The sequence below is a fragment of the Poecilia reticulata genome, linkage group LG10 (genome assembly GCF_000633615.1).
Source record: "Poecilia reticulata strain Guanapo linkage group LG10, Guppy_female_1.0+MT, whole genome shotgun sequence".
In the NCBI taxonomy this organism is placed as follows: Eukaryota; Metazoa; Chordata; class Actinopteri; order Cyprinodontiformes; family Poeciliidae; genus Poecilia; species Poecilia reticulata.
Genome location: NC_024340.1, coordinates 31,063,950 through 31,085,568, shown reverse-complemented (window position 1 = coordinate 31,085,568; position 21,619 = coordinate 31,063,950). Strand labels below are relative to the sequence as shown.

The 21,619-nt window shown below is 40.7% G+C and overlaps 1 long non-coding RNA gene across 1 annotated transcript; it reads left to right on the top strand.

Annotated features, from left to right (window-relative positions):
* The first annotated feature begins 6,610 nt into the window (after positions 1–6,610).
* LOC103471820 (uncharacterized) lies at positions 6,611–16,239 on the top strand. Its single transcript, XR_534724.1, has 4 exons — positions 6,611–6,711; positions 8,778–8,904; positions 10,414–10,549; positions 15,447–16,239. It is a non-coding gene; the product is annotated as an uncharacterized LOC103471820 (long non-coding RNA).
* The last annotated feature ends 5,380 nt before the right edge of the window (positions 16,240–21,619 follow it).

Genomic DNA, 21,619 nt, shown 5'->3' with positions numbered 1-21,619 from the left:
AGCCCTGTGTGGCGTGTCCCAAATTCACAGCATCAATTCAGTTTCTTCAAATGTTCAAAACAAGTTTTCAAACTGCTTGTTTTAATGGAAAATACCGCTGAGCGTTTCTAAAGATGCTGAAGGCTTCATTAAGTTAAAATGTGCTGCGATGTGATAACTTACGTCCTCATGCTGCTCTGAAAATAATAAATAGGTTTGTCAATACTGATGCTGTCTGAGGTGCTGAGCTGGATGTGGTCGCATTAAACGTTTCCGATCATTAAACTATTTTTTCTATCATCTATCCTGACTAAATAAAAAAAAAGCTGGAGTGATTTATGAAAAGATGAAAAGATCCAGGTCTCACCACTGGGTGTGGCTAATCACACTTCACCCAACAAGAGGTTCGGCACTTTTTAAAAACTTTAATAAGATTAATGAATTTGAAATCAGGTGTTTCTGTTTACTCAGAACATCTTTGTCTGATAACTTATTGGTGATTAAGAGGAGAATCTGTGCAGCCGCTGTGCTGCCCTGTAGTGTGTGATGTAAAAAAACAACTTATTTTGAATACAAATCTCTGCTTTTAATAGAAACAGCCTCAGCGGAGCAGTGAAACTACTGACTCAGAGCTTATAACTTACGCGTGCCTCCAGGGTTTGAGGAGCACGGTGCTGTAACAGATGGCTTCTTTAAGTCTTTCTTGAGCAAATTGAGAGATTTGATCCTGAGCACTTTATACAACAGGAAATGTAAAAAGCTGAGAACTTCACTATGCTTTGTTTGAAGCCAAGGCTGATAACTCAGTACAGGTTTTCACAACCTGCAGATGTAATTTTGTAACAACTAGCTCACAAAATGCTACTTTTAAGATTAGAATATTACATCAGACCAATAAAAACATTTTAATACAGTAATGTGTGAAATAAAAAGCATGTTTAAAGACCGATGGCACTTTTAATCTGACAAACACTTCTCATCAGATTGCATACTCTGATTTATTAAATGTAACTGTGCAAAAGGTACAGTTACATTTCTCCCTGCAAGGATAAACACTTTCTGAGTCCTACAGCTGCTGGGAGGAAGGACCTGTGATAACGCTCCTTTGTGCAGCCAGGATGCAGCAGTCTGTCACCAAAGGAGCTCCGTAGTTCAGCAACAGCTTCATGAAGTGAGTGGGAGACATTGTCCAACAGAGTTTCCAGCTGCACTGGAACATGCTAGCATGGAGCTAGCATCGCTGATTTATGGAATATGTTGCTGAACAAAGTGTAGCAACATATATATGATACATAAATATATCAACCACAGCAGAATTCTGCATTATTAATCCATCCATCCATCCATCCATCCATCCATCCATCCATCCATCCATCCATCCATCCATCCATCCATCCATCCATCCATCCATCCATCCATCCATCCATCCATCCATCCATCCATCCATCCATCCATCCATCCATCCATCCATCCATCCATCCATCCATCCATTTTCTTCCACTTATCCGGGGTCGGGTCGCGGGGGCAGCAGCTTCAGAAGGGAGGCCCAGACTTCCCTCCCCAGCCACTTCTTCCAGCTCCTCCGGAGGAATCCCAAGGCGTTCCCAGGCCAGCCAAGAGACATAGTCCCTCCAGCGTGTCCTGGGTCTCCCCTCCTCCCGGTGGGACATGAACTCCTCACCAGGGAGGCGTCCAGGAGGCATCCTGACCAGATGCCCGAGCCTCAACTGGCTCCTCTCAACGTGGAGGAGCAGCGGCTCTACTCTGAGTCCCTCCCAGATGACCGAGCTTCTCTCTCTAAGGGAGAGCCCAGCCACCCTGAGGAGGAAACCCATTTCGGCCGCTTGTATCCGTGATCTCGTTCTTTCGGTCATGACCCAAAGCTCATGACCATAGATGAGGGTGGGAACGTAGATCGACCGGTAAATCGAGAGCTTCGCTTTTTGGCTCAATTTATTCTCTAATCATTCTTTAAAGAATCAGCCTTCACATTCTCAGTTTGACCCTCATTGCGGTTTAATAATCAGGGCAGTGACTGAAACATTGAGCTCAATGTTATTCTCCATTGTCCAACTTTGACACAAGTTATTAATAAATGAGTCAGACAACAGATGAGTCATGTTCTGACTAAAGATTAGAACTTTTGCTCCTATTAAATGAGAAAATGTTAACTCTGTCAGTTTTATAAGGCATCTTTCTGAGTAGAGTTGATTAATGGAGAACCTTGGCAAAGTCAGTATCCAACACCACGTCATGCACGGCAGCAGAAAGCAGACGGGGAGGAGCAGTAACGCCGCCACGGATCCAGAAACGCTCCACAGGCTTTTCTAGTAAAATAAAAAAGGCCTAGATTGTAATTTTTCTTCCAGATTTAGAACAGTGACCCACGAACACCCTTGAGCCAGGCAGTCATCCAATAAAAATCACTGCTGACACTGAAAACAGCAACGTCTCCAACCCTGAAAACTCCGTCTTAATTCCCAGTAAAACATCCAGATGATGCACAGCTTTCAGAGGACATGTTGTAATTCTGGCAGCCATGAAGAGGCCGACTCTCGCCGAGCTTCAAGGATAGAGCAACTTGACAAACTCTGCCATCTCCTAACCATCTGACATTTATCCTAAAGGCTTCAACTAAACAGCCAGGCGCTCGATCAATCGCTGACCCATATTAAAGCAGCCGAGACTCGGGTCACTTTATCTTAATGTTTAAACCACTTGGGTAATATCTGTCAAAAACAAGAGACAAGAGCCAAGCCTGCCTTTGCATTTTCTAACAATACTGTGACACTTTATGTACCAACAAGCAGCACTGAGCCGGACTGTTAATCAGCTCAGAGACGGCGCCGCATTATTCTCACTCTGGCATCCTTACATTGGTTGCCTGTCAGTTTAATGATTGATTTTTGAATGTGATTGATAACTTTTAGTGCTTGTCAAAGGCTTTGCTCTCAGCCATATTTTGGACCTTTAACCATCTGTGAGCCATTGTTCAGCCCCAAGCCGTCTGCGTCTGATGCTGGCTGTGCTGCACTGGCTCAAATAATGGGACCTTTCAAATCGTCTGTCAAGACATAGCTCTGCTATTACTTAATGCTTTTTATGTACTGGCTTTTTCCCTTTAGCCATGTCTTTTTACTAGCCTTCTTGTTAAGTTCTGCATAAAGATAATGGCTACATTTAAATATATGCTCTAGTTAGATGTCCCTTAGGCTGAGAATCAGCTTATAAATACCCCCTCTTTGCTTTAACGCTACAGACAGATGGAGATGTTGGGTATTAAACAGAACTATTGTTTTCTAGGACGTGTTTTTCACACTTTGCCATTCAAATAAAACCAGTTTACCTTTTACGATGCTGATTCAAGAAGCGTTGATGTAAATGTTGGGTTAACTGCTGATGGTTTACTGATCCTAGTGAGTTTGTATGGTCTGTTGTCTGACGCTTCTTTGGGAGGAACCAGTGATTTATTCAGGGTGTTTCCAGGTGGATAAGCTGCAGTCATAAACCAGAACAGTGAGAGACCAAAAGAAAATAATTAAATTGATCTTATTGATGTGTTCAACACTCATTTCACTGATTCTGTGTCTCTCACTGAAATGAAAGCTGAAAATGTTCTGCTGTCAGACAGGACAGATGAGCCTCTGTACTTGAGATCAAATCCATGATTGTTATGTAGAGACAATAAAAACTTGTGAGGAATATATTTGATCTTAATCATCATTGAAAATTCCCAAATATAAGAAGTGGAACATAAAATAACTAACCAAAGAAATAATATGAATCATTCCGGGAGCTTATTATTTTCTCTCAGGCAGAAATCAAACATACAATAAGCTCCTGAAAGCTGTCTAATTTTTGAAAGCCTCCCTTTAGAATATATTTTAATTAAACCGAATCCTTCAACTTCAGAGAATTGCAGTATTGTTCAAAGAACAAAGGAGCATTAACAATTCATACTTATCACTGTGAGCTAAAATAAACTAATAAAATTTAAGATTAAATTCATAAAATCAATTGTGTTCAGTTGTCAGTTTAGACTTAAGTGGTTTTCTTGTTTTTTGCTTTATGCTTCATCATTTCTGAAAACCTACATCGTCTTTCATTTTGCAGATGCAACAATTATCCTGCCATTAGCTTCAAGTCATCCTGTGACATGCAGACATTATTTTTACTGCAATATTTGGGCATTAGAAAACCATGAGTGAAACAAAGGGGATCATTTTACTGCTGATCCAAAAGGAGATGAGTTCAAATATACAAGTGTTTCAGATTGTGAGGAAACGTTGAAACTTAAATGTTTTTCTCACTGAGTTGGTGCGATAGGATGCGACTATCATTATATCAAGACGCTCCTGTTTTTTAACTGGTTGGATCCCAGTTAACTAGTTAACATCCCTGTCATGTTCATGTCCAAACAAGTACTGGAAGTTTTGGATCAAAACCCAACAAATTCAAATCATTACAGATATTAGCAGAAACTGTAATCCAGTAAGATGTGCTAAATACATCTGGAAAATTCTCCTCTTCATTTAAAGGTCAACAAAATTGGAAGAATTTACCAGCAGGAATAAAAAAATCTGAAAATGTTTCAGTCTCTTCCATCTGCAAAGAAAATCATCTTAAAGCTGCAGTAACTTTTATGAAAATGTTTCTACATATTTGCTAAAACTGCCTTTCTGTCCCGACAGAACATGACGCAGACAAACCAGGCTCCTCTGTGGTCCAACTGCCATCTGCAGAAATGCATCGCTCCCGGTGAGAAACAGCCAATCAGAGCCAGGAGGAGGGTCTTAGTGCTGTCAACGAAGCTCGGGTACGCGCTGCTCCGTCAGGACGTAGTGGCAGTTACAGCAAATATGTAAAAAACATTTTTTGAAAAGTTACCTGCAGCTTAAACCAGAGAGCTGAAGCTGATAAACAGCTTCCACTGGTCAGAGGCTTTTTAATGTATTTTTTACTTTCTGCCGTTTTTGATTTCAGTCAATTCTGTAAGTGTTTAAAGGTTTCTCTCATTTTAAATATTTCCATAGTTTAATTTTTAAAAACTTTATTAATTGGCTCAGTCTGTAAGGCTTTAAAACAGGATATCAGTTGGTTTTCTACTCTATTCCACGATTAAAGAGATTTTTAAAAATAAGGAAAGTCCACAGTATTTTATAGATATTGTCATGTATTAGTTTTAAATTGTTCTGTTCTGTGAATTTGCCTGATTCTATTTCATTAAACTGTCTATAACTGGTTCTGAACATCGACACAAATATGGAGGGAAAAAGTCCATTCAGCAAACTGGATCCACTTTACAGCCTCTGCATCATAAAAGACGCTCCAGGTTCACACATGGATCTCAAAGGGAGAGAAGGAAGAGCAGCGGTTATCCTTCGTCACGTTTGTCGTCCTAAAGCAGAGATGAAAATGAGAAAGAGAAGAGATTAGAAAAATGAAAAGTCCCTCAGAGCCACATCAGGAGCAGAACCAAGATCCCAGTTCTGATAGAGATTATCACGTTCATCATTGTGTGCTTTTCATTAGACTTACATGAGTCTTCATCACTCTTATTGTCATCCAACACGTCTTTACTCCCCTCAGCAGCGATAAGAGGAAGACGCAGCTAATCAGGAGTTACTGCGGCCGCGTTGTAATCAACGCTCTCTGACCTGCAGGAAATGTGACTCAAGCATCAGGTGTGAATTTATTAGCCTATTTATGCAGGAATCGTGTTAACCTCACCCAGCGCTGAATCCTCTTTTTCCACTCATCCTCATGCATAAAAATATTTAAGAATTAAAGATCAACATTTGTTTTTAACATCTGCGTAACGCATTTAAAATCACATGGAAAGTTTATAGTTTAAATGATTTTTAATTTGAGTGGAAATTATAACACGAGCACATAATGTACTAAATAATGTGGCAACATATTTAACATTTTTTAGCAGAATAAATGAAACCTGTCCTCTGATTTCGGTGCTTTCTTCCTCCTGCCTCGTCCTCTTCAGACCTTTGCTCCCTCTTTTATTACATCATCAACAATTTAAACAAAAACAACACAAATATTATTCATAGCACTAAAAAAAAAAGAAATATCAATCATCAGTAAAGTGAATGATTCACAAACCTCACTGTCTGCAAGAGCCTCATGCAGAAACAGGGTTTATTTCAGCTTCCAGGAACCTGATGTTTAGTTATTTTTGGCTCCAGCCTCCATCAGCCATCATCCAGATATCAGCTCCACGACCTGCAGGTTTTCCTTCAGCCATGTCCTGAACTTCAGTCTCACAACATGAACATGGACCAACTGAACTAATCAACATGATGCCAAAAACTACTGAGATTAAAATCTTAAAATGTGAGGCATGATGTCCACAGTGATGGATGGATGTGTCACGTTTCTATTGAGGCCAAATGACAGGCTGAGTGGAGGCTGCAGGAAATTTAATATTAAAATCGACCAACAAAATCCAAGTCAGACAAAGTGAGATGAGGAGAGTTCACTCAGGGGAAACAGGCAAAGTGAAGCGAAACACATGAAGCGGTAAGAAAACTGAGGGCTTTAACTGTTCAGAGAATAAATGAGGAACATGAGAACCAGGTGTAATTAATCAGGGTAATATGGTGCAGCTGGGGAAGAAGCCGATCAGGGGAAACTAAACCAATTTAACACAGAAAGAAGGCAGAATGATCTGAACCAAAGCATTAAAGGATCTATTAACCAGAAGAGGAAAACACCAAAGTAAGAGTTCAGAGTTCAAACTAACATGAAGAGAACAAAACGCTGGTTTTGTTGGACCTCCCAGCATCCTGTGACAGAGGAGATCATTTAGTTTTTCTGTCCTGATTGAACCACTGCGTCTCCATCAGCACTGAAATGTTTCATCTGGCAGAAAGAATTTCCTTTGTTACTAATAATTCAGCCTTTTGACTGCTAAACTAACACGTGGAGTCCAGCAGGGCTCTATGCTTGGCCCTCACTTATTTCCAGTTTATATGTTGCCACTTGGAGTTATTAAAACTCATTAACAGATAAAACTCATTAATATCCAGTTATCCATTCGCTGCTGTGCAGATGATTTGCCTGTCTGTGCTTGCAGTGCTGCTCTACAGCAGTAAAGTCCAGAATTAGTTGTTTTTAGACAAATAACTGTATTTACTACTACAGATATCACTGCTTTAGCTTTTATTCTGACAAAATGGGTCAAAAACTTTGGGTTAATTTGATGAGTTTTACATTTGAAAGTCGGATCGATTCTGTTGTGCAGGACAACCTTCCTTCAGGAACTTTAGGGAAAAATTAAGCCTTTTTTTAAATAAAGGCCATTCGTCCTCATTTTGTTTTATCCATTTATTTATTTGCTGCTAAAGTGTCTTCAGCTCATCCGATGGCAATTCCCTGATTTCATCCAGTCAGCTTTTAGCCCAAAACGCCGGGGAGCTCCAGCTTTTTGGTGGTTGCATCCCGGTTCTGGAACCAGCTTAGTTTGGATCTTCAGTGAAGGTTTTTAATGCTTTTTAAAACGTACTTTTCTGGGATCTAAGTGCTTTTAGTCTCTGATGTTGGGCTTTTGAGTCCTACTGGCGTCGTCAATGTTAAAGATTTTGTAATGTTTCGTTGGTTGACCTGTAGGGGGCACTGTGTGCAATGGAGCAACTTACATGGAAATGTCCTCATACAAGCAGAAGTAGCCGTAAAATACCTTTACACTGTTTTAATTGCCATGCATGAAAGAGTTAATGGTACTTTGTTTAATTCAAAACACTTTTCATGGAGAATGGTTACTATGCAGATACAATATAATATCCTAATAAATCATTAGTATTTGGTAGCCTGTATTTTCCACAACACAAATGAAACATCACACGCATCAGCGCCAACTCACACCGGCACTCCGGAGGTCTAGAAAGACATCAAGAAGTGTTTGAAAGAATCATTACCATCTGCCCTTTCTCCTTCTATTCCCCAACCGAGACTTGAACTCCTTTAAACTCAGCTGACATTTTTCACAGAAGGAGGGAGACATTTGATTTCTAATTGTGATACAGATCATAAATGGCATGCAGTTTGCCCAGGGGTGTGTTTTGTGAAGTTCCGTACCTCTTAACGTGTGAGACGGTTTTTAGATTTGTAGTGTTCCTATGAGAGCTGAGAGGATTTCAGGTGATAGAAATCAGTGACATTTAAAGTCTCCATAATGAGTAAAAGGTGAGTAAGAATAATAAAAAAAAGAAGACATTGAGTGAGCAGGAAAGCAGAGTCATATTTGGCTGCAGGCTCCAGGGCTGTCCGCTCTTCTTTAGGCTCTTTAAATGATGCAGCCTGGTGCTGCTCTGCTGCTGCTGCTGCTGGGGGTAAGACATGTGGAAAAAGGTTCTATAAATACACCTAAAATGGGATCTATTTCAGTAAATAATTGTATTCACTTCAAGCATCAACTTTAAAGATTTAAATGCTTTGTAATGAGTCTACATGAGGGCAGCCTATGTCCTGCAACGTTCAGATTCATCCCATGAGCGTCTCGTTTCCAGGCCTGTGCAGAGCGGAGTGACTGAATGCTGATGAGGGAAGGCTCAGTAGAATCAGGTGTGATGGAGAAATGACAGGATGGCAGCTCTGCAGGACTGGACCGAGGCACAGCTCGTCTATTTATTGCACTGATGTATTGTTGTAATCATATTAGTAAAATAATTGAACTTGGTGGTGATATTCTGGCAGATGTCAACCTTGTTTGCTTCAGAGGTATTTTCTGTTTAAGTTCAAATTTAGTCTATTTTGAAACATACTTGATTTTGTTGTTTGGATAGATGTGAGACGTTTCAATCAGAGGGTCAGCGGGGAGCTGCAGCCGATCCCAGCCGTCACCAGCCACAGACGGGACGCTCCGCCGACAGGCCGGCAGTCCATCACCGGGCCAACACAAGGAGACACCCGGTAAACAGCCATGCACTCAGACAAACACAATCCTCTGCTCAATTCCCAGTTAAACTAAACGTTTTGGACTATTGGGGGAAAAAAACACCGACATGGAGAAAATTTGGAAATTCCCAGCTGGGATCTCCAGTCGAGACTCACATGGCTCCTTCTTTCCTGCTGAGCCTGCTCCGTCTTTTAGCTGCTGGTTTCACTGGTTTTATCTTGTGTACGTCTATAAATACTAATCAATGCCATTAAATTCTGAGCTAGATTAAACATGAGTTATCTTTAGGGGATTTTTTTAATGGAGTGATTCAGGATAGTTAGCTACATCTATGTGTCTGATTTCATGAAACGGTTCTTGGTGCTCAGAGTTAAAAGGTGATCCAAAGCTTTGGCCTGAGTTATGAAACAACTGGATAGATGCTATTGATTGATTGATTTTTACGCCTATTATTCCTGGCAGGGTTTCGGTTGCTAGGATGAAAAAAGGCTATTTGTACAGAAAGAGCGACTCCTACTGGCAAATCTTTAAAGAATTGCCCATCTGAGCTGCACTCAGCTGTGGCAGACGCTTTCTGCTCATTGCACCACTTCTAGCATCTTGAGGCGTCCATGTTCAGCCAATGACCAAAAACCAGCAGGTTTCCAGCTGCATGCCGAAATAACAGCTGATAAAAGAACCAGTTCATGTGCAGAGTGGATGAGAAAACTGGAAGAAAATGAAAAATGTTTTTGAAACGAGATAAAACAATGTTAAAAATGAAGCAAACGTACTATATAGGTCTTTGCATTTGTTTCCTTTCTAAATCGTGTCTTTAACAATGTCAAGAAAACTTTTAAAAGCCGTTAACAAAAAATACATCCTAGTTTCCATGCAACTTTCCATCAGAAACACAAACACAGGAAGGAAGTGGATGTCAAGCTTTAAACTTTCGAATGACAACTGGAGCATATTATTATTATTAATATTCAGTGATGGAGCCACATGTTGGATCCTGGTATGAACCTCTTGAAAAGTGTGAGTTTCACTGGAAATTAAAACATTCCTGTCTGAAAACTGCAACATGGTTTCTGTCCCTGTGATTGTCATTTACTGGCATGGGAAGTGGCAGAGACTCTCAATTACACACTTTGTACGTGTTGGCAGAGTATTCAGCAGCACTGTAATTAAGGCTGGGGTAAAAAGGACTCACTTGGAATGTCTGCCCAGTTAAAACCATTGAACACTGGGAAAGGTCACTGGGATGCAGTTCCAACAAGGTTTTTCCTGGAGACATGTTTAGTTTGAGGGATTTCTTTATATTTTGAAAGCCACTTGCTCACTTTGTGACTGGTTCTGCTTTTAAGTGTTCATTCCCTGCACAGATCTTTACTTTAAATTGTTTTTGGCATTTTTAAAAACAGCTACCAAGCAAAACACATTCCCATTCAATTAAATCAACTAAAATTCCCCAAAAATTCCTAACCTTTTCATGGTGAGCACAGTGGTGGCACCATCATGATGTGGGAATGCTTGTTTTTCAGGAGGGACAGAGCTGTTGGGAAGAGTGGTGGCGATAAATGACGGCAGTGTTGGAAGAAAACCTGGTAGAGGCTGCAGAAGACTTGAGACTGGGGTGAAAGTTCACGTCCACCAAGACAACCAACCAGAACGCAGCTGGTCAGTTCGCTGCCCCTCCCCTCTGACTGAGTTTCATCTATTCTGCAAGTAGGAATGAGCAAAAATGTCCCTGTTTAGATGCAAAGCTAGCAGAAATATAACCCAAAAGACATGCAGATGTAACTGTAGCAAAGATACAACGTATTCACTCAGGGGGCTTATTGAGGCTGCACAGTGGCGCAGTTGGTAGAGCTGCTGCCTTGCAGCAAGAAGGTTCTGGGTTCGATTCCCAGCCCCAGTCTTTCTGCATAGAGTCTCCATGTTCTCCCTGTGCATGGTGGGTTTTCTCCAGGTACTCCGGTTTCCTCCCACAGTCCAAAATCATGACTGTCAGGTTAATTGGTCTCTCTAAATTGCCCCTAGGTGAGTGTGTGTGGATGCATGGTTGTGTGTCTCTGTGTTGCCCTGCGACAGACTGGCGACCTGTCCAGGGTGACCCCGCCTCTCGCCCGGTACGCTAGCTGGAGAGGCACCAGCACCTCCTGACCCCACTGAGGGAAAAGGGTTTAAGAAAATGGATGGATGGATGGGGCTTATTGCAAATGCATGGCTGTTCGTAGGTACAGCATGTTTCATATCCCACTTTACATTTATGCACTAGTCAGTGTTGGTCTATCACTTACAATCCCAGTGGTTCGGTTACGACGGAAGAGCTCTGACTGCTGCAGCGTTTTCATGCGCAGATTTTGACGATGAGTTGCGAAGTGTCAGCTCCAGTCAGCTGATCTCATTACGGTTTCTTATTACACTTGCTCAGTTTAACGCGTTCGGTGACACATCCAATCCAAATGTCAGCTTCTAATGAGGGGAGAAGAAAGGGTTAAATATGGGATGGAGACACGAGCATCAAGTCAGCATCAGCTCTCTTATTGTGTTGATTACAGTGAGTTTGTTTGCCGTTCTGGTTTATGAAGATGCATAGCGCTCTCTGGTTTCATGATGCTGTAACTCTTGGGAGTGAATGGATGAATCATTTTTTATGAACTGGTTCACAGTATTATCTGGAAAAACAATCCGTGTTGCCTTTACATGTTCCACATCAGTAACATGACTCATCATTATACCGTTGCTTTGCTGAAATGAGAAAACAGGTTGTTTTTCTGTGAATGTTGTCTTGTGATCTCAGCTTTTATCAGCTTAGTAATTTGCTCACCTTTAGGTTTTCCTCTCATCAACTGCCTTGCATGCAAAACATCCTGTTGTGAACTTTGAATTTTCCTTTATCAGATTATTCCAACATAAGTGGTTTTATACCATCTCCAAAGTGTTCTTGTTGATTTGAATCTTTGTGTCTGTTGCTGGAGTCTTCCTGCTTCAAGGTCAGATCAGATCTGCTTCCTACAAAACATCAGTTTATCTCAAAAACACTTAAACCTGACAGCCTCTTCATATTAGTTTTTAAAAAACCAAAATGATTTCCGCATGTCTAAAGTTTTTATCTAGAACTCATCTGATACAATGTGTCTTCTAACTTAAGATTTCAGAGTACAAAATTCTGGTTGCATCTCCAGACCCACTAATATTATGACCTAATTTCATGCTGCCCTATGCTTTTGTCTGTGAAAGATTCCCTCACCTCAGGATGCCAGACGCTTGAAACTGAAAGTGAGATTCTGAAATTGACCTACTGTGCAAATAATTTGACTAATAATTATTTGGTTTGAAATTAAATTTCTAGATGGTCCCTAAATATGCAATGAATGTAAAAGTAGTGTACCTCATTCAGTCAGCAGCACACTGTGACTTTGACAACTTGGGTCCTAATATCCATGCACTTTAAAAACCAGGAGGTGACATGCACACTTAGTACATGCAGAACTTGATGCTTTACAATATGTTCGTTCTCGTCTCTGTCTGAGGCTCACGTAACGTGTCAGAATAAAAAATGAGAACATATTTACTTTTAAAGACGTGGGGCTGTTCTTGGTTTCTCTTGCATCCATCTCCATGCAGTTTAAACACAATAGTGAATCAATTTTTTTCTTATTAAAAAAATAAAGACACATTTGTATTTAGTTTTTAAAAATGATTTTTGAAAAAAAGACTCCAGAATAACACCTGGATACTGAAATTAACTTCTTACCCTTCAGAAAGACCTCAGAAAGCAACATGGTGGTTCCAAGTACAGAGCCTTGTGGATCCCCTTTTAGAAGATTTTTAAATGAAACTAGTTCACTGGTTCTTAACCTGGTTCGATCGAACCCCAGGGGTTCGGTGAGTCGGTCTCAGGGGTTCAGCGGAGCCTCTGCCTCGGAGGTAAAGACACACTTGTGTAAAGTCGTGATGACGCCCCGCTTTGCCATCACTTGCTGCAGAGGATCACGTTACATTGNCGGAGCCTCTGCCTCGGAGGTAAAGACACACTTGTGTAAAGTCGTGATGACGCCCCGCTTTGCCATCACTTGCTGCAGAGGATCACGTTACATTGCTTAGCCAATCAGAGCTGCGGAGGAGCACTGATTGAAGGAGCTCCACTCTCAGCATGGATTTGAACTTGTGTCTTTTATTACTTCAGCAAAACTCACACTTCTTACCAAGTTCTGTAGCTTTCGTGTACTTCTAAATCTGCTCCTTAGTCGCATCTTTTCGGGGTTGACACTGCCTCTAGTGGTGTGGGGGTGGTAACACAGCTAATATAATTACATTACTGAATCAGAATGGTATTTAGAAAGTATTTTGTGTGTCGGCGGCGGGGGGAATAAAAAGGGTTCGGTGAATGCGCATATGAAACTGGAGGGTTCGGTACCTCAAAAAAGGTTAAGAACCACTGAACTAAATGTAATACAACTAAAAAATACAAGTCGTTATCAACACAAGTTATGTCGACTTTTGATCTGAATCACTTTTACTTTTATTGATTGACATCAAAACCAGACTAAGCAGATCGAAGCCAGTGTTCATCTGTCAGACACGAATACAGCTGCTGTTAAAATCTTCCTGTTTCCAACAGGAGCAGATTGTCACATTTAACAAAGGGGCTGGTTGTTTACACCTCTGAGACACATTTCAACAGAGTTTTTTAAATGAGTCAGTTTTTTCCTTTTAAACACTGTTTTGCTATTTTTGGTTTTAAAGAAGAGTCAATGTGTTAGAGTATTCTGCTACCTTTAATAATTTAAAATAGAATGCAGATTTTATACATTTTCTTCAAAACTCCTGTAAGGTTGAAAAGAAAAACAAAATCAGAGAAGAACTACACAGAATAAAGCAACGTTTATCTCCATGGGATGATTAATGGCAGAGGATGATTTAGCCGGCAGCAGGTTTGGACAGTCGCTGGTTGTGGGAGGCTGGTGGAGCTGGAGATGCCAGGATGAATCTGCTCTGCTGTTGTGGCTGTTTGATAGTGACATCCACCCCAGCGCACCTCAACAAATCCACAGCTTTTCTCCCAGACAAGTCGAGTGTGAGAAGGTTGGCAGTTTGCCCTCGGCTGATAATGTGTCATCATAAGATTTGGTGTGAGGCAGTGCACCTGGATTTGTGCATATAGGAAACACCTGCTTATAGCGCGGTGACAGTTTTCTGCTGTCAAAACTGTGCAGAGCAGGAGATCTATTATGAACAGCAGGTTCATTCAAAATATCAGGGTTTTGTTTATTACTAATAATAAACTCAACTAGGATATATTTTTTCTTGTTTGTAGATACAGTTTTAGATATTCATATTTTTAGTACTTTATTGTCAAAAAAATTCCTGGAAAAAGTAATGAAATTTTTCTTACCTTAATTTACTAAATCAAGAAATGATGAAGAAAAGTAAGAAAACGTTAGAACACCAATGACTACTCTGTTAGGACTGAAATAACTGCAGTGAGAAGCGTCCAGCAGTCTCTGACATCAGTCAGAAAGTTTCTCTTTCAGCTGCAAGTTTCTTTTAGGAGTTTAATGTTGAAATAATTCAGCTTCCTAAGAACTTTGCTTCAGGAATTTTTCTCGTCTAATTTGCGAACATGAAGTCTGGTCTTCACGTTGATGTTCGATGTTTCCACCTTGGACTACTACAACTTGTAATCTGTCTGTCTGTGGATGGATGTGCTGATAGATACAGTAGAGGGAGCAAACTGCAGGAGCAGTGATGGTTTTGTGGAGCATCTTACAGTTTGCTCTGGAGGTTCAACCTGCCAGACATCGATGTTTAAATGAGATTTTCATGCAGACTATTTCCAATCAGAGGATCAGCTGATCCTGAACTATTCAAATACCTCTGTAAGCTGCTGATGCTGGAATAATTTCCAATATTTCCAAATGCATAAAAAGTCCTAGAAAAACACAAACGCATACGATGGGTCGGCCATCCATTGAGGATTTCTTCACTTTCCTACAAACTAATGACTGTAAGAGACTTGTCCTCTGCCTGTAAGTGATCTACTATATAATAACTTACAGACACAGAAACTAAGTTAAAAATCTGATGGTACATTTTTACCAAACTATCATAAAATTATACCTTTTTTCCATTTTCACAGAATTCACATTTGCCATGCTTTATTCAGGAGTATTGCAGAAGAGGAGTGCAGGTGTTAACCAATAAATAGCTTCAGTAGTTTGAACTGTACTGGTTTCATGGCCTTTGCTATGGACCAAGGTCACTCAGTGGGCTGCAAATGGCACCGAGCCATCATTAGTTTCTGCCTTTGCTTTTCCAGCTTTAACAAATCTGCTGGTTTTCTGTGAACTTTAGTTCAAACAGATAGAAAAAAGTAAAATCCGTTTTTTTTTTAACTGATTAACTGCTGAGAACAGCTGTCTGTCGTTCCCTCTTCCTTCAAATGAATATTTGTGTTTTTTTCTGGCAGCTGAATGATGAGTTTGTATTTGTTCTTGTTTACATTTATGACAGTATTGTGATGTAATTGAGCTTGTGTGTCTGTTGCATTGTTTATGTTTGCTTTTAGGCTAAAACTTGAACAGCTTTAAAAGTCATGCGACCTGGACTGATGTAGACGACGTCACGAACCACCACATTTCATGCAAGATAAATGAAGCTCCGCAAACACTGTTCCATTAAAATTTTAACAGTATCAGGCTTCACTTATGAAGCAGGTAGAACTGCAGCCATAGAAAATCCTCAACAAGGTTACATTCACAAAACATATGACTTCCCAGTTTTATCCCATCTGTAAGTCTAAATGCTAAAGGAGATGAGCAATTCAGCACCGTGGAGGCAGAAAACATCCCAGAGAGGAAGCAGTCTGCAGCTGCAGAGCATGAAACAAAGATTTTATGTTGGATTGCAGCTCCTACAAAGTGACTGACTCTACTGAGACAGACGCCTGACACGCGAGCTTCCCGTTTGTTCAGCGATCCAGGCAGGTTGGTGACTTCAACAGGGAAGATGTGTGCAGGAAGTGACAGCTGAAAGACAAAGAATGCAAAACTGACACAAAGCATAATGCTAACGCACACCCACAACAAGAGTCAATTTAGGATCTCTGCTCAACACATCAAGCATCATTTGGACTGGAGAATCTGGAACATTACAAAACAGAAACAAGAGTTAAATCAAGGAATTTATGTGGCAGATTTTGTGCCAAACAACAGGAGATTTCTTCAAGCTTTCTAACTAAAGAAAACAACAAACTTGCTTTTTATTTTCGCAGACTTTAAAATTCATCAGTGAAACATGTTTTAGCAGCATCTGCTTGAATTGCATTCCAATATGTCACAGAAAATAAAAACCAGTTTGCATCTCTGATTTTTTTTCTAATGCAAAGGAAAATATTCATGTGAATGAACACAAAACCTGATGCATTAAAAAGCGAAGCGTTCTAAGCAGCGCTGCATCTCCTCAAGGTGATCCGTCATGCTGCTTATTGCAAACGTCAAAACTGAGGAAACCGCATACTTTTCAGAGTTTTTGCACATCAGACTGGATTTCATTTCGAATCCCTGCTAGCATGAAGACCTTCTTTCTCCTTCCTTTCTCATTCCATGAGAATCAGAGTTTGGTGCAGTGCCGGTGTGGAAAACATTTGTAAATGTTATTAAATGTTTGGATTTTCGCCATAAATCAAGGCCAACACATAATGTCATTTTTATTCAGCAGCAGAGGCTCCTTTCAGTCTCTGTCAGAGTAACCTCCCCTTATTCAGATGTAGTGCATTGACCAAAGCAGCAATAAAGCAACTATTAGTTCAAATGATTTATTACTCTTCTGAAACATTTGACAACCCATATTTTTATTGGAATTCAGATGTTCAGTGTAGCCAAAAGTGCATTTCTCTTCATTCAGTTCTGCTCCGTTTTAAAACTATTCCCATCTTTTCAGATTTTTAATTTTTGTGTCAATAGTTTAGAAAAATGTTACATTTCTCAGAGAAAACATATGAAATGAATCCCACCCTGCATGGGAACATTGGCCCTTGTCACTGATCTGGATTTTATCACATCACATTAGAACTTCAGTATTTTTATAGTTTTTATTCTAATAAACACAATGTGGTTAATAATTAGAAGTAAAATGACAGATTTGTCACTTTTACAAATGAAAATCAGATTTTAGCCTCTCAGTCTGTTGATGTGACTATCTGCAGATGAAAATGTTTATTCATTTTTCATTCTGTTCAAGCAGAACATCTGAAAACACCAACGTTTTAATAAATTGTGAAAAGCTTCTATAGTTTTCCTACCACTTTATAATAATGTATAAAACAGCTTTATGTTGGTCTAAGATGGAAAAAAGACATGAAGGTCAGTGGTTGTAGAATATGTTTGCGAGGAACTGAATATGGTTTCATCCATCCATCCATCCATCCATCCATTTTCTTCCGCTTATCCGGGGTCGGGTCGCGTGGGCAGCAGCTTCAGAAGGGAGGCCCAGACTTCCCTCTCCCCAGCCACTTCTTCCAGCTCCTCCAGGAATCCCAAGGCGTTCCCAGGCCAGCCGAGAGACGTAATCCCTCCAGCGTGTCCTGGGTCTTCCCCGAGGCCTCCTCCCGGTGGGACGTGCCCGGAACACCTCACCAGGGAGGCGTCCAGGAGGCATCCTGACCTGATGCCCGAGCCTCAACTGGCTCCTCTCGACGTGGAGGAGCAGCGGCTCTACTCTGAGTCCCTCCCGGATGACCGAGCTTCTCACCCTATCTCTAAGCGAGAGCCCAGCCACCCTGCGGAGGAAACTCATTTCGGCCGCTTGTACCCGTGATCTCGTTCTTTCGGTCATGACCCAAAGCTCATGACCATAGATGAGGGTGGGAACGTAGATCGACCGGTAAATCGAGAGCTTCGCTTTTTGGCTCGGCTCTCTCTTCACCACGACGGACCGGTACAGCGCCCGCTTCACAGTAGACGCTGCCCCAATCCGCCCCAATCCCAATATGGTTTCATCTCTCCTCCATCCCAGGTGAGACAGCAGCAGGCCGTGACCAGCTGATGGCGGTTTGAGGTCAGTTAGGGTCGACGTCAGTAATCTGTAAAACAGTTCCTGGAGCCAAAACGTGAAAAATCCCTCTGGTTTGTCCTGCGGTCCAGCACCGTGTGACCTTTGACCCTCAGCGTGAGCCATGACCCTTTAGGGGAGCCGGTCTCTGGGGTCTGTTTTATTCTCTGTGTTTATGAAACAGTCTAAATCATTCCTCACTGTGCTCAAAACCTACAGTAAGAACAAGCAGAGCAGAACTTTTCCATGAGTTCTGGTGTTTGTGTAATCACGCTGTGGGGACTCTGCTCACACAATTACTCTTCGTGACTCATCTCTCAGCTGGGGAAACACAGCAAGAGCCCAAAAACTATTACATTTCTGCTTCTCTGTTGAGGTTCAGACGAACTGTGGCAAACCCATAAACACAATAATAAATGTTTGCTTTCAGTCATATTCAGTAAATTAGAATAAATACTGAAGCCTTTTTTTCTGGTAACTTTAATGCATGTTTTGCATATAAAATGCAATTTATTTTAAGAATACTTGCATTACCATAGACAGTTTCCTGTTTTCTAAATCAGGTGGAAGCTAAAGGCCAAAGGTGCATGTGTGTTTCGACTACATGTTGAAATCACAGCGTCATCTAGTGGCCTGGCATGACAACTACAGCACATTAAAGCTGTCTCAGTTAAACCTGTGTTATTATTTTCTGCTTACAGCTGATGAAAATACACAAAATATTAAATCACTAAAACATTTCATCACAGGAATCTGAGCTTAATGACAACAATTTTTAGCACCTGCTTGGTGATTATCTCAAGCATTTGTGTTTTAAAACTAAAGATCATCATGGAAAAAAAATAACTGCATGGAAGTTTATTGTAAATTAGCTCATTGTTTTTAACCCTGTGCACATTATTCACTCAGAGTTGGGTTTCTCCAGGATTTAAAGGCACACTTGTTGAATGATGACATTCAAATTGTAGTTTTTATTTGATAATTCATGAGCAATGTAGCACAGAATCGTATTTGTACACTGAATGTAGCGAAATAAGCAATAAACAAACATACATAAATCATATAGCAGAGCAGGTCCACACTGGTGCAACATTTGGAAACATGGCAAAGACCCTGAAATAGAGAGAAAGTGGGAGACATTCTGGACAACAAGATCTAATCTGGAGGGTTGACAGGCAGAGTAATAAACGTCTGATTCATTCCCAATGATGGACAGCTAATTTACTTTCAACATCTCAATGATTAATCCCCCCTGCAATGTATTTTTATAGCTTTAACTGCCATAAAATAGACAAGGCACTGTTGAAGGTCTGAGTAATGGTGGCAGGTTTTCAAATTAGAGTCCAAGTCCCTCCTCAGCGTGAGCATCAACACTAGATGCACAGAGGAAGGCGTGGCACATTTCCAGGACACTAATGTGAAACAAAAGCTTCTGAGAGGACTTTCATCTGCAGCCTCTCCAAACTCACTGCTGGGTATTTTTATTGGCAGACGTATAAGCATAAAAGCAATTACAAAGCGCCCGTGGGGTGAGCGCGAGGTGTAGCCCAGACTCATGTGTGAACAAGGTGTTTGCTTAGATTAAGTACTGGTGTTCATTTTCACTTATAAATCTTGTTGATGAGACTCTGGGGGTTTTTTAAAGAAAGCAGTTCTTGTTTGGGACACTGCGGCAGAGAGAAAATTAAACTGGCGGGCAAGAGTATTTCTTAGATTTAGTTTATATTTCTAATTTTAAAGGACTGATTTATTTAAAAGCACATAAACTTTGTTCAGTGTGACCTGATAGTTTCAGATGAAATAAATATTTTAAAGATTTTTTGTGCCGTTCTTTCTTCACAGTAATCAGAGAGGAAATGGGGAGAAAAGAAAGTAAAGTGGTAAAGGTTCAAAGGTCAGAACCAGCCGCCATTGCTCCACCTTAATCACAGTATTCAGGTGATTCCTGAGCCTTTAGAAGCAGTTAATCGTTTCTTCTGCAACAGGTAGAGGACACACCAGGCTGCCCTAGCAGAACGTTTAATTAGCGCCACCTCTCCAGGCGTCTTCTGGCTCCCTCGCTGTCCAACTCCACGGGTCTGGTTGACGCCTCATCAACCTCTTCCTCCCAGCAGCATTCAGTAGCAACTGTTCACCAAACCTGCTGCTCTCCAGACCTGCAGCTTCATCTAGAGATGCAGTAAACAATACAGCTAGAGTCATCATGGACATGGATGCCTGCTACACCAAATCATCCTGATTCCCAATGCTGCCAACTCAAGGATTACTTTTCTCAACATGCACCTCGGCCTTCAAAGACGAAGAAAGCAACACCACCAGAGTTGCTGCATCCTATTTCTCTACAAACATTCCCCATTATCATGGTTTTCAGTGCATAGAGCATCATGATTATATCCATCATCATGTTCTGGGCATCATCATTATTATTCATATTAAAATGATTGGTTTCAATTGATGAATTATGAATATGTGTAAAAACGGCAGAAACCATTCCAGAAATTATGATCAGCTTTTAAATGAGCTCTATATTTATTCACCATTTGTAGAGACGACTTAGTAATTTATTTTACATTACAAATAAACATAAACAGCATCTTATTTGTACAATCTTCTGTTTGGAAACTTACAAAAATGTGAAATTCAAATAAGATCTGATGTTTAGGAAAAGATGCTGAAAAAAAAAAGAATAATTATTAAGTATAAGAATCTTCTATTACAAAGTCAGTAAACAGTCATAAAAGTCATTCTTTGAAAATGTAAGTGCTAAAAGTTGCGACTGCTGCTTGTTGGTTTAAATCTCCACAAAGAAAAAAACTGTTTAGAGTTTATTTCAGCAAAGTTAATTGTTGTTCCTAGCAGGATGATGAGTGTGTGGGAGTTTGGGTAAGCAGCTTGTTTTGTGATCCGGCACAGGGGCCATTTTTCAGCTCAATTAAAAAACGTGCTGTGTTGAACTACAGCAGCTAACATGTTCATATTGGAAAGGAAATGGTTCTGGGCTGATCTGATCATAGACGACAGCTTACACACACACAGGTCATATGGCAAGTCTCGGCTTTTTATTTATGTATTTTAACCTTTCAAGGTGGACTGATGATGAAAGGCATAACAGCAATATGTTTCAAAAACAATACCTAGGTGGTTGTAGAAATGCATTGTTGAGCAGAAGTGTAATCTGATGCCCAGCAGGATTGTCAGCGTTTCTTGACATCCTGGTTGACGTCCACCGGCCTCGCCTGAACACGGCGACAGCAGAGGAACCTCCTCTACGCTGATGATGATGTGCTGTCAACCCAGAGCAAACAGGATGTCAAAATGACATGCAAACATGGAGCAACTAATTGAAAGAAGAAAACTTAACATTGAACATCAATAATTCTGAATAACTCAAGTGCGGTCCCCAGACCGATCAAGATGGATGGACAGGAGCTGGTCAAGACCACAGAGTTCAAATTCCTCGGCTTCCTGCTCAGTTCAGAAGAAGACAAAATGTTCGATGTCAAAGGCAGAACGCAGCGTGGCTTAAGGCGCAGTCACACCAGCTCACTTTAATCCACTTTATCAAACTAATTAATTTGCCCAGAAACTCTGTTTCATTCAGGGAGGTGTGAATGCAGAATCAAACTGTGACGCGGACCAAAAGGGAGAAGTCTGGTCCGCTAACACCGATGAAAGGCTCGTTCTCTGTTG